The 13,390-nt window shown below is 40.6% G+C and overlaps 1 protein-coding gene and 1 pseudogene across 1 annotated transcript in view; one reads left to right on the forward strand and one right to left on the reverse strand.

Annotated features, from left to right (window-relative positions):
• MYO3B (myosin IIIB) overlaps positions 1 to 13,390 on the reverse strand; it is a 408,982-nt gene that overhangs the window by 285,959 nt on the left and 109,633 nt on the right. The gene's annotated exons all lie outside the window — the stretch shown is intronic.
• On the forward strand, positions 6,942 to 8,509 carry LOC139038013 (glycine cleavage system H protein, mitochondrial pseudogene; annotated as a pseudogene).

Below are 13,390 nucleotides of genomic sequence, written 5' to 3' on the forward strand. Positions count from 1 at the left end.
GTGGTTAGTGCTGGGATGCACGATGACACCAGTTGGTCATCTCTTTCTATTCTAAGTTGTTTCTCTCAGAGAGGCATATGTGACCATGAAATCTTAGAGCAAAAAGCATATTTTGTTCTTGAAGTTCTCAATAAAGGCCAGCAAATCATTGACAAGTACAAAAGCATCCCTCTTTTACTATTAGTCAGTAGGCTTGGGAAGAGGAATTTAACACAAACCCTTAACATTTGAGACATTAAAAAAAAAAAAAAAGGAAAGGGAAAAAAGGGAGGAAGGAAAGTAAAGGAAGAAAATACACTATGACTCTGTGGTGTAATACTAATACTTGAGGTTGTGTGTACTAAAGGATTTTACATTACCCTCACTGGTAGATGGGTAGACGTTGCTATCCTCACCCACCACTTAGGAAGCAGAGGCCTGGAGAGATCAAATGACTTGAAGACATGGAACCACAAAACCAAGCTCCCCTGCTGGCTCAGATGGTAAAGAATCCGCCTGCAATGCAGGAGACCTGGGTTCCATCCCTGGGTCGGGAAGACCCCCTGGAGGAGGGCATGGCCACCCACTCCAGTATTCTTGCCTGGAGAATTCCATGGACAGAGGAGCCTGGTGGGCTACAGTCTGTGGGGTCACAAAGAGTTGGACACGACTGAGTGACTAACACTTTCACTCGACTTTCAACCACCAAGTCATGGGCTATATTGGTTTCCTAGGGCTGCTGTAACAAAGTACCACAAACTGATATTTATTCTCTCAGTTCTGGAGCCTAGAAGTCTGGGATCAAGATTTAAGATGAGCAGAGCCATGCTGCCTCTGAAGGTGCTAGAGAAGGATCTACTCAAGCCTCTTTTGCAGCTTCTGGTGGTTCCTTGGCTTGTGGCAGCACGGCTCCAATCTTCACATGGCATTCTCTCTGGGTGTGTCTGTATCCAAATTCCCCCCCTTTTTTTTTTAATAAATGTCACTCTTTGTGACCCATGGACTGTAGCCCACCAGGCTCCTCTGTCCACAGAATTCTCCAGGCAAGAATACTGGAGTGGGTTGCCATGCCCTCCTCCAGGGGACCTTCCTGACCCTGGAATTGAACCCAGGTCTCCCACATTGCAGGTAGATTCTTTACCATCTGAGCCACCAGGGAATTTTACTAGTTAAACAAAATTAGGCATCCACCCTACTCTAGTATGATTTCATCTCAACTAATTACAAGTGCAATGTCCCTGTTTCCAAATAAGGTCACATTCTGAGTATGGAGGGTTGGGACTTCAGCATATGAAATTTTAGGGGCCCAATTCAACCCACATCATGATCAAGGCCAGGTTTTCTGTACCTGTGTGAGGAGGACCGCCTGAGTCTAAGAGTTTAAGTTTTGGGCCTCCACTGAAAGCAAGAATTATCACTATTCATTAAAATATAGAGCCCTCTAAATAAAATTCTTCTTTCAAAAAGCCAATCAACAGTCCTTCACATAAAAAAATCAATTATGGGATATTTCCCCCCACTCATTAACCTGGTATGATAGCTATATCACACACTTGATCAAGTTTCAAATCAAAATACTGAGGGGTCACCAGAAGTCACACACATACCTAGAAGAAGATGAAAGACCAAAAGAATCTATGATGACTTACTGTATTTAAAATCACTGTTATAAATTTTGAATCCACTTAAAAGCAAACAAACAACAACAACAAAAACCAGCCCTTTCCTCATCACCCTCAAAGGGTAATGTCTGCTATTTTTAACCCTGCCAGAAATTATCAGTAGGCTGGAAGAATGTAGTACTTTGACATGAGCTTTCATTTCCATTTCTAATTAAAATTCTTACTGATCCCAATCCAGATGTGCTTTTTTCACCACAGCCTGTGGAAACTTCACAATGGAAACTACAGTGGCCTGAGAATGGAGGAGCAAGCAGGCAAGGATCTGGGGCTTAGCATCATACTGGAAGACCATCACAGCCCTTGGGAGAAGATACAGGAAGGGTGTCAACCAGGCCACTCCGTGTTCCCATCTTATCCTTACAATCTCATCTCTCCCAGCCCACAGGTCAGCCTTGGTGGGGGTCACAATTGGCTTTCCTCAAAATCCACCGCCTGGATCTACTTCCTGACTCCCTCACCTCTTGGCATCATTGTTGTAAGTTACAATATTCATCGTGAGCACTTACATTTGCTGAACTTTCAGTCTGTATGTACCTCACTTCTTTCAACACTCTATAAAGAACAAGATTGTGGATTACTACCTGTCTACATGCTCTTCATGTGCCATAAGGATAGCATCCTGGTACCGACCTGAGCCTGTGGCTGCCCTGTTCAAGAACTGCATTTCTTATCTTCCTTTGTAGCTAGATGTGGCTACGTGATAAATTGCAGTTAACAATATACTGTATGGGTTTGCCAGAAAGTCTTCTTCAAGAAAGGAACCTTTCATTTTTATCTCCTTCTATCTGCCCATAAATGTTGGAGCTACAGCAGCCATCTTGGTCCATGAGGTGCCTTGGGAATGGAAACGACACTTAATGGGCAGCACAAGGGCAGGAGTCTGGGTGGGTGCCACGTGCCCTGCCAGACCAGCAGTACATGCAAGGTTTAACTCCCAGCTTACTTTATGCGAAAAGAAATAAAAATATACCTCATTTAAGCCACTGTTATTTGGGATTTTCTTTCACAGCAGACTTAATCTCAAGTTGTTAAGTACTAACTAGAACTCCCACTTTACAGATAAGGAAACTGAGGCCCAGAGAGGTTAAGTAACCTGTTCAAGGTGAAAAATCTCGGTGGCAGTGCTAGACTACAACCTGATTTCAGACCCTATGCTCTTAATCTCTCCAACATATATTCTCTAAAATGACCCTTCCCCATGCTGAAAACAGTGGCATCATGTTTAACTCTTTCCTCTCTGTAGCGTTTGTCTCCTCCCATGGCTTCCCTGATAGCTCAGTTGGTAAAGAATCTGCCTGTGATGCAGGAGACCCTGGTTTGATGCTTGGATTGGGAAGATCTGCTGGAGAAGGGATAGGCTACCCACTCCAGTATTCTTGGGCCTCCCTGGCAGCTCAGCTGGTAAAAAATCTGCCTGCAATGCAGGAGACCTGGTTTCGATTCCTGGGTTGGGAAGATCCCCTGAAGAAGGGAAAGTCTACTCATTCTGATGAATATTGATTCAGTCCTGGAGAATTCCAAGGACTGTATAGTTCCTGGGGTGGCAAAGAGTCAGACATGACTGAGAAATTTTCACTTCACTTCATAGATAGGTGCCACACACTGTGGGTTCTGCCTCCCAGGGTCCTGGCAACAATTTCCTGTCCTACTGCTCCCTACTTATATTGAAACACATGGCTGGCTGCAGCAGAAACAGAAGTGCTCAGCCTGTACAAGGCATGCCCTGGGATGTGGGGGGAGCTAGGGTTGTCTGTGCTTCAAGCACTGTGACTCCCGCTAGGGCTGGTTCCCTCAGACTGAGCTTAAAGGGGCTGCTCCCTTGAGAAGGGAGCTGAGGAGTGTTTGTGTGTGTGTGTGTGTGTGTGTGTGTGTGTGTGTGTGTGTGTGTGTGTGTCCGAGCTGTGGAAGTCAGTGAGCTAAAGTCTAAATAAACAGAAGCTGGACAACAGATTTCAGAGGTGTCAAAAATGAGGAGGTCATTGACACTTTCTTTTTTCCTAAACTAGAGGTTTCACACATTTATTACTGAACCTACTAGTACAGAGGCAAAGAAACAAAAAGAAAAATAATATCCCTCCCCTACCTCACAAAATGTCCAATTCTCCAGATAGTGGTGATGTTTTCATCTTGATGTGGTAAGAAGTGTATGCAAGTGCATACAGACCCAGCTTGTTCTTCTCCACAGTCTCCTCTTAGAGTTGTACCTGGTTTTAAGACCAGTTTTTCCTATTAGAATCCACTGGGGGATTGGACAGTTCTGCTTTTGTTTCTTGGCCAGGAATTACTTGATCCTGAAAGTCTTGTGAGAAGAACAGAATCAACCACACATCCCACAATGGCAGGAAAAAGGAGGGAGCCAGTGACACTTTCAAAAGGCAGTTTCACAAGTATACTATCAAGGGTGAAACAGACCACCAGCCCAGGTTGGATACATGAGACAAGTGCTCAGGGCTGGTGCACTGGGAAGACCCAGAGGGATGGGATGGAGAGGGAGGCGGCAGGAGGTATTGGGATGGGGAACACACATAAATCCATGGCTGATTCATGTCAATGTATGGCAAAAACCACTACAATATTGTAAAGTATTTAGCCTCCAACTAATAAAAATAAATAAAATAAATAAATAAAACAGTAATTACAGAAAAAAAAAAGGCAGTTTCAGAATGGTGATATGGCCAATTATGAAACATAAAAATAACAGCCACTGTTGGCTGGGCACAAATGCGTAGGAAGCAAGTCTTCTTGGGGTTGAAATCCCAGCTCCACTCCTTAACAGCTGTGATCTTGGGACATGGCCTCTTTTGACCTAATTTTTTATTAAATAGGGATAATATTAGAACTACTTTATAGGACTGTGAGGATTAAGCAAAGTATATGATGTGTAGGTCATATCTGAATGGTCTAGTGGTTTTCCCTACTTTCTTCAATTTAAGTCTGAATCAAATCCCTTATGATTATATAGTGGAAGTGACAAATAGATTCAAGGGGTTAGATCTGATAAGAGTGCCTGAAGAACTATGGACAGAGGTTCATGACATTGTACAGAAGGCAGTGATCAAGACCATCCCTAAGAAAAAGAAATGCAAAAAGGCAAAATGGTCATCTGAGGAGGCTTTACAAATAGCTGTGAATAGAAGAGAAGCAAAAGACAAAGGAGAAAAGGAAAGATATTCCCATTTGAATATAGAGTTCCAAGGAATAGCAAGGAGAGATAAGATTTCCTCAGTGATCAATGCAAAGAAATAGAGGAAAACAATAGAATGGGAAAAATCTAGAGATCTCTTCAAGAAAATCAGAGATAACAAGGGAACATTTCATGCAAAGATGGGCACAGTAAAGGGCAGAAATGGTATGAACCTAAAAGAAGCAGAAGATATTAAGAAGAGGTGGCAAGAATACACAGAAGAACTGTACAAAAAAGATCTTCATGACCCAGATAATCACGATGGTGTGACCACAACCTAGAGTCAGACATCCTGGAATGTGAAGTCAAGTGGGCCTTAAGAAGCAACACTATGAACAAAGCTGATGGAGGTGATGGAATTCTAGTTGAGTTATTTCAAATCCTAAAGGATGATGCTGTGACAGTGCTGCACTGGACATGCCAGCAAATTTGGAAAAGTCAGCAGTGGCCACAGACTGGAAAAGGTCAGTTTTCATTCCAATCCCAAAGAAAGGCAATGCCAAAGAATGCTCAAACTACTGCACAATTGCACTCATCTCACACATTAGCAAAGTAATGCTCAAAATTCTCCAAGCCAGGCTTCAACAGTACATGAACCGTGAACTTCCAGATGTTCAAGCTGGATTCAGGAACCAGAGATCAAATTACCACCATCCGTTGGATCATTGAAAAAGCAAGAGAGTTCCAGAAAAATATCTACTTCTGTTTTATTGACTATGCCAAAGCCTTTGATTGTGTGGGCCACAACAAATTCTGGAAAATTCTTAAAGAGAAGGGAATACCAGACTACCTGACCTGCCTCTTGAGAAATCTGTATGCAGGTCAGGAAGCAACAATTAGAACTGGACATGGAACAACAGACTGGTTCCTAATCGAGAAAGGAGTATGACAGGCTGTATATTGTCACCCTGCTTATTTAACTTCAATGCAGAGTACATCATGAGAAATGCTGGGCTGGATGAAGCACAAGCTGGAATCAAGATTGCTGGGAGAAATATCAATAACCTCAGATATGCAGATGACATGACCCTTATGGCAGAAGATGAAGAAGAACTAAAGATTCTCTTGATGAAAGTGAAAGAGGAGAGTGAAAAAGTTGGCTTAAAGCTGAACATTCAGAAAACTAAGATCATAGCATCTGGTCCCATCACTTCATGGCAAATAGATGGGGAAACAGTGGAAACACTGAGAGACTTTATTTGGGGGGGGGGGGGGTTCAGAATCACTGCAGATGGTGACTGCAGCCATGAAATTAAGACGCTTGCTCCTTGGAAGAAAAGTTATGACCAACCTAGACAGCATATTAAAAAGCAGACACATTACTTTGTCAACAAAGGTTCATCTAGTCAAAGCTATGGTTTTTCCAGTAGTCATGTATGGATGTGACAGTTGGAGTGTAAAGAAAGTCGAGCACAGAAAAGAATTGATGCTTTTGAACTGTTGTGTTCGAGAAGACTCTTGAGAGTCCCTTGGACTGCAAGGAGATCGAACCAGTCCATCCTAAAGGAAATCAGTCCTGAATATTCACTGGAAAAACTGATGCTGAAGCTGAAACTCCAATACTTTGGCTATCTGAAGCATAGAACTGATTCATTGGAAAAGACCCTGATGGTGGGAAAGACTGAAGGCAGGAAAGAAGGGGATGACAGAGGATACAATGGCTGGATGGCATCACCAACTCAATGGACATGAGTTTGAGTAAACTCCAGGAGTTGGCTATGAGAGGCCCAGCATGCTGCAGTCCATGGGGTTGCAAAGAGTTGGACATGACTGATTGACTGAACTGATGATGTATAAGGAACAGAGCCTGGCATGAGTAAGAGCTATATATGTTAGTTATTATTATAATTATCTGGCAGGTTCTACATATACATTATATAATGTAATCTTTACAGTAACCCTCTGAGACAGGTATTCTCAGCCCCAATCTGACAACTGAATACCAAGGATCAGAGAGGTTAAACACTTTCCCCAGGGTTACAGAGCTATTAAGTGACACTGCTGGATAGCGCACACTGCTCTCCCATGGCTGCCTCTTCTTGATGATGAGCCCAGCTGGACTTGGGGAAGGGCTGAGAATGACAGGACACGGACAGATGCGTGAGTCATGCCACCATCTTTCCACCCCTAGCCCAAGCACACAGCTCACTGCTGACTATCACTTGTCTATTTCAACTGCAGATTCTTTTTGATGTATGTTATGAAACTCAAGCATTTGTTTTGAATGTTTTCTTTTTTTGAATAAATTGTATAGATGGTACATTCAGACTAACCTTATCTAAAAGTCATCTAACAAAAAAAATCTACAAACAATAAATGTTGGAGATAGCGTGGACAAAAGGGAATCCTCTTACACTGTTGGTGGGAATGTAAATTAGTATAATCACTATGGAGAACAGTATGGAGGTTCCTTAAGAAACTAAAAATAGAGCTATCATATGATCCAGCAATCCCACACTTAGACAATATCTGAAGAAAACCATAATTTGAAAGGATGTATGTACCTGGATGTCCACTGTGGCACTATTTACAATAGCCAGGACATGGAAACAACCTAAATATCCATCAGCAGGGGAACGGATAAAAGAGATGTAGTGTGTATATGTGTGTGTGTATGTATATACACACACATACACACATACGTACTCAGCCATAAAAAGGAACGAAATAATGCCATTTGCAGCAACATGTATGGACCTAGAGATTGTCATATAGAGTGAAGTCAGAAAGACAAATATTGCATAGTATTGCTTATATGTTGATCTAGAAAAATAGTACAGACGAACTTATTCGCAGAGCAGAAATAGAGTCACAGATGTAGAAAAGAAACTTACGGTTACCAACAGAGAAGGTTAAGGGGTGGGATGAATTCAGAGACTGAAATGGATATATGCGCACTACCTTAGGTGAAATGGACAATTGGTGAGAACATACTGTGTAGCACTGGGACCTCTACTCAGCGCTCTGTGGTGACGTAAACGGGAAGAGAATCTAAGAAACAGTACACACAGTCTTTCACATACATATACACATAAAACGGAATCACCGCCCCGCTCCCGCCGCCGGGGTGCTCTAGGAGCCCGCGGAGACCCTCTGCACCCGTGCGCACACGGCGCTGCAAGCGGCGCGGCGCGTTTGGGCGCGGTCGGCAGCCGGCGCGCCCTATCGGCACCCAGCGCGCCCTGCTCGCCGAGGCCCTGGGGACTGCGGGCGGGTGCCCTCCGGGCACTGCGCACCGGCCCTGCTCTGCTGTCGGTGCGGAAATTCACGGAAAAACACGAATGGGTAACAACAGAAAACGGTGTTGGAACAGTGGGAATCAGCAATTTTGCATAGGGGGCTTTGGGAGATGTTTACTGTAGTCTGCCTGAAGTTGGGACAAAGTTGAACAAACAAGAGGAGTTTGGTGCTTTGGAAAGTGTGAAAGCTGCTAGTGAACGCTATTCCCCTCTATCAGAAGAAGTAACGGAAATTAATAAAGCTCTAGCAGAAAATCCAGGACTTGTCAACAAGTCTTGTTATGAAGATGGTTGGCTGATCAAGATGACATTCAAACCCTTCAGAACTAGATGAACTAATGAGTGAAAAAGCATATGAAAAATACATAAAATCTATTGAGGAATGAAAATGGAACCCCTAAATAAACTACTTTGAAACAACTTAATCTAGCATAGTTGTCTTAAATTAGTGGTGGATAGATATTTAAAAAGCAACTTTTAGCAAAAGAAACTACTTGTAACAATGTTTCCTGAAGAAAATACCCCTTAACTTTCTAATGCCTTCAGATAAACACTGTGTATCTTTTCCACAGCATCCTGTGATTTTTAGGCTAGGCTCCAGTTATAATATTCAGAATTCCTGAAATTATCTCTGGTAAAACTAACTACAAAAATTATGTAATTCAAGGATAACATGGTTATCTTATACCTTATATGACATTGTAACTTGCTTACAGCTATCCTTGGATTTGGGTCAAAATGATCTTCCCACTAGAAATAACTGCCAGTGCAGGAAAGTTTGTTAGTTGTATAGTGTCCAGTGAAGAATATTACTGTCTTAATTTTGCAATATACTGTGTTTGCTGGTGCTATTTTTATACAGTGAAGCAACAGCCTTGCAGGAGAATAAGCAATTTAATAATAAAATATTCAACTTCTTAAAAAAAAAACTGAATCACTGGCATGAGTAAGAGCTATCTATGATATATATACATATATATATATATAACTGAATCACTTTGCTGTACAGCAGAAACTAGCACAACATTACAAAGAAACTATACTCCAAAAAAATTAATTAAAAAAATTAAAATAAAAGTCACAACATAATGTGCCACAAGCACTAATATGAAATCTATGACATATGCTACAGACTTGGTCTCTTACAAGTTCTAAATACATTTATTGGGAATATGCTGACAAGAGTCTGGGGTACCTACTTTACTATGCCATTTGCTTATTTTGGATTAGGCTGAACTCCTCATTGCCACAGTTCCCAGGACAACAGTATATTTCAGGTATGTGAAGATACTACACTGTGTTTCAAACTTCAAGCCACACTAAGGTTTATACCATGAGAAAAGCAGATTTTATCAGCTGAGTTTACAGGTGGAGTATAAGTGAGATCGAATCAGGCCCTCGGTGTTTTTAAGATGATCTATTAGGTAATCTAAATTAGATGTTCTTCAGGGAGATACAACCTTGAAACACACAGCTTTATTCTTCTCATGAAGGGGAGAAAAAAAATCTCAGTTTTTCAAAATGAGAAAGAAGTTGGGTTGCATTTATAAATATATTGATCAATATGTTTAGAGAGGACAGGAGAATTGGGGAGTTTTTTAAATTAGAATTTTTTTTAACTTCTCCATCAGTTTTTATTAATTCACTAATTCCATATAGCTCAAGAGATGCTAATTAATTCAAGGAACCATAATGCTAATCATTGGCTAAATAAATCTAAAATGGAAAGAGTCTGTCACCAGAGATACCACTGCTCATTTTAATTAAAATTACCAATTCGTGAAGTAATATAAATAAAGGTTATTGTATCCTTCTACTCAGGCGGTATTAACCCTGTGCATAGCCACCTGAGAATCCATCAGGACTTAAAAAGCCAAGAATATTTGTGGAAACTTATCAGTCTCTGAGTTAGGATATTTATCATTCCAAGAGTGCTGTTCACTGATACTATAAAGCCATGTGGAATTAAGCTGCCTTGAAATGCAAAACGGGGAATGGTGAAGGGCTGAGAATTGTTGCCTTGAAGGGAGTACAATCAATGTCAAGAAATTAACCATTCCAAAATGATTACCTTTACAAACATTCAGGCCTAGAGAAAAGCAGATGTTCCAGGTCTGAGTTTCAATTTTTAAGGAATAAATTTATGCAAACGCCCATTTGTTTTAGTAGTTTTGTAGTTCAGAATGATCACACCTTGTTAACATTCAGTACAACTGCTTATAGCCATTTGAATGTCATTTGCAGGGATAGAAAAGGTTGCCTCAACATTTCATGACTACATGGCAGGCATGACCACGATGCTCACTCTGGGGAATAGACACACCTGCACGTTTAGCTACTCAAGGGGGTCAGCCCTGGAAAGAGGTGTGTGCGTGGGCAATCATGTGGTTCAAATCATCAATGAGTCTGAAGCTGAATAGTCGTAGTACTCTTGGTGAATTTGCCCTTGACTAAGAGAAATCCATCTTTATTGTCTCACTAATCAGCTCAAAAGCCATTGATGAAGAAGTCCTGAATCTAATACCTAATAAAACCCCAAAAGTTTCAGAGGCAAAATGAAAAAGCACAGCTCACAGATACCTTTTGACCAAAGGTTGGTAAAGAATTTTCGTAGATTAGTCCAAAGACTTGACATTGGTTTGAACTAAAAAGAGAAGTGATGTCCTTTAGAACCAAAGAGAACCTGGTAAAGGAAAATTATTGTCATCTTATCAAAAGGCTACTTCTGAATGCAGCTTCCAGACAAAATAGAAATCTGTCTGGGACTTCAACCAGATAACCTTGTTATGCAAATAGCTTTAGCCAAAGAGTAAAGGGCTGATAATGAAATCCCTACACAGCCAACCACACATTACAAAGGTGACAAAAAACATCAGGCAGGGTTCTAGCATCTGGATAAAAAGCAGTGCAGAATTTATGTGAGTATCATGTTTAATTTATAACTAAGCTGTCAGGAGTCATGCTTTGACAAATGCTTAACTAACATACATAAATGAATCAATCATCACTAACGACCAAAGGTTCAAAACCAAACAAGATGATGTTTCCTTTCTTTTTTTTTAACCCTCAAAATAGGTTTACTAATAGGATGTCAGAATTTAAAATCTCTTCTACTGTCTCCAGATTAAGAAGAATGCTGGAAACACATCTAAAAACAGTAAGCTACTTCCTGGCACTTACAGCCTGCCTCTGCTCCCACTCCTGCACTTATTGCACTTGCGCTCTCTCTCTCTCACACACACACACACACACACACACACACACACAACACACACACACACACACACAGAGTCCCCTGTCTACATAGCTGTGATCACTGGGCTGCAGCCTGACCAATTCCTTCAGATCCCTGAAGCAACAATGAGAAGCCATGAGGTCCTTTGGTGAATGGTGCCATCATGGACCAAGAAAGACTTAAATTACTGAATTGATGCTGATATGGCTCAGCAGTTACATGAGAACCAGGTATTAAAGGTTTTAAAACTGTTTAAAAAAATTTCTAGTCCTATTTATTCTTTAGAAAGAACTAGTTTAGTTTACTTTAAATCAAGGAGCCATAGCTCCACCCACAATGGGAATTGAAGACATTATCTGGATAATTCAGGCTAAAAAAATTTACCAGATAACATTCTTCCCACCTCAGTTTCAGCAATAATGAAAAGTTTATGGTCTGAAGGTCTTAATCCTTCATAGTTTCCCTTTTCCTTCCCAAGATCAGTAAGGTAAGTATAAAAGAAAACCAAGGCTCTCTCTTTAAATAGACATTTCTAACCCAGTGAGTATCTTTGTTTACATTTAATTAGAGATTTGAATAAATAGAATGAAATAGAAAATTAAAATCGCATTTGGTAGGCTGGTTCCTAATAACCAAAGGGTAATATTTTGGAATAGTAAATAGTTTTCTACCTAAAGATATAAAATACAATAGTTAGTTCCTAATCTTGATAGTAATATTCCTAAAAAAAATTGTAAAAGGAAAATTCATGGTTAAAGAATCTCAGACGTTACAGGGAAAATAGAATTGAGGGACTGAGATCAGGAAAGAATCTATGAACACCTATAACATATAATATTTTCATTAATGAAACCAGTAAGGACAAATCATTAAAGAGAATACTGATGACATTTTTCCATATCTTAAATTAGTAATAAAGCACACAATCACTTAATTTCTCTTTACCTTCACTGGCTCATTGGAACCTTTTCAGACTCTCTCTCCTCTGCCATTTCAATAAGATGCTTTTGCTCTGTAGCTGATGCATGCTACTAAAGGCATTGTTTTCTGTATTGAGTCCTCCATTCCAGTACCAACATTTTTCTAAGACTAAAGCAACTCAGAATGAGCACATATAGAATTTTCAGAGTTGGGAAAGACTTCACCAGATTTAAATGGGAATATAATGGGATTTTCCATAAAGAAAAATCAATAGTAGAAGGGGATTTCTATACTATATTTAATCCTGAAAGCCACAACCCTATTATCAATTACATACCTTTATTCCCACATCTATCCATGAAATACTGTGCTTACTTTAAGAACACAAACATACTCTTGAAGCCAAACCTTTGGTGAGTAAGTCACATTTTAGAGGCATTTAGTGTTTGGTATAGGAAAGTGTTTTTGTGAGTATGTGATGTGGTTTTCTTGGTCAACAGCTTCGAGAAGGTCAGTCAAGGGCATCTGTGTGAAGCAATGGAATGAAAAGGAAAATCAAAATCACAGGAAGCCTAACCGCTGGATTTCTTTCTCTGGGGTCATCTGAAATGTGTTTCCAGTCACCAGGATGTCTGTAGCTCTCCAGTGCCTTCCACCTCTTCATTTGGCTTCCAAATATCAGGAAGTGGCTCTTCCTCTGCTCCTCTGAGAGCATCATCCCTCCTGCTGTATCTGTTGTTCCTCTCAACACTGCCCACTATCACCAGCCTTGACTTGCAGCTGCTTTTGCATTCTGCAGTCACTGCAGAACATCAGAGTGGGGACCAGAAGGACAAGAAAATATCATCTGTCCCCGGCCCTGAATTTCATGGTCACATTCCAACACAGCCTTCCTTAGAGTTGTGGAATTCTTGGAGTTCTTTACCCCTGCTCCCTTCTGAGGATGTCAGCAAAAAGCTAGGAGAGATTGGCGGGACAAACAATTTCAGGGACCTTGAATTATGCTGTATTTGAAATGGAGATGAAATACAGGTTCACAGCTCTTTATACAAAACCCTTGGGGCCAAATATGTTTTAGAATTCAGAATTTTATCAAATTTTAGAAAAGTAAATCAGTGCATTTACTGTATGTTATATAACATCCCCAGCA

Source organism: Odocoileus virginianus, chromosome 13 (assembly GCF_023699985.2).
Source record: "Odocoileus virginianus isolate 20LAN1187 ecotype Illinois chromosome 13, Ovbor_1.2, whole genome shotgun sequence".
Taxonomy (NCBI): domain Eukaryota; kingdom Metazoa; phylum Chordata; class Mammalia; order Artiodactyla; family Cervidae; genus Odocoileus; species Odocoileus virginianus.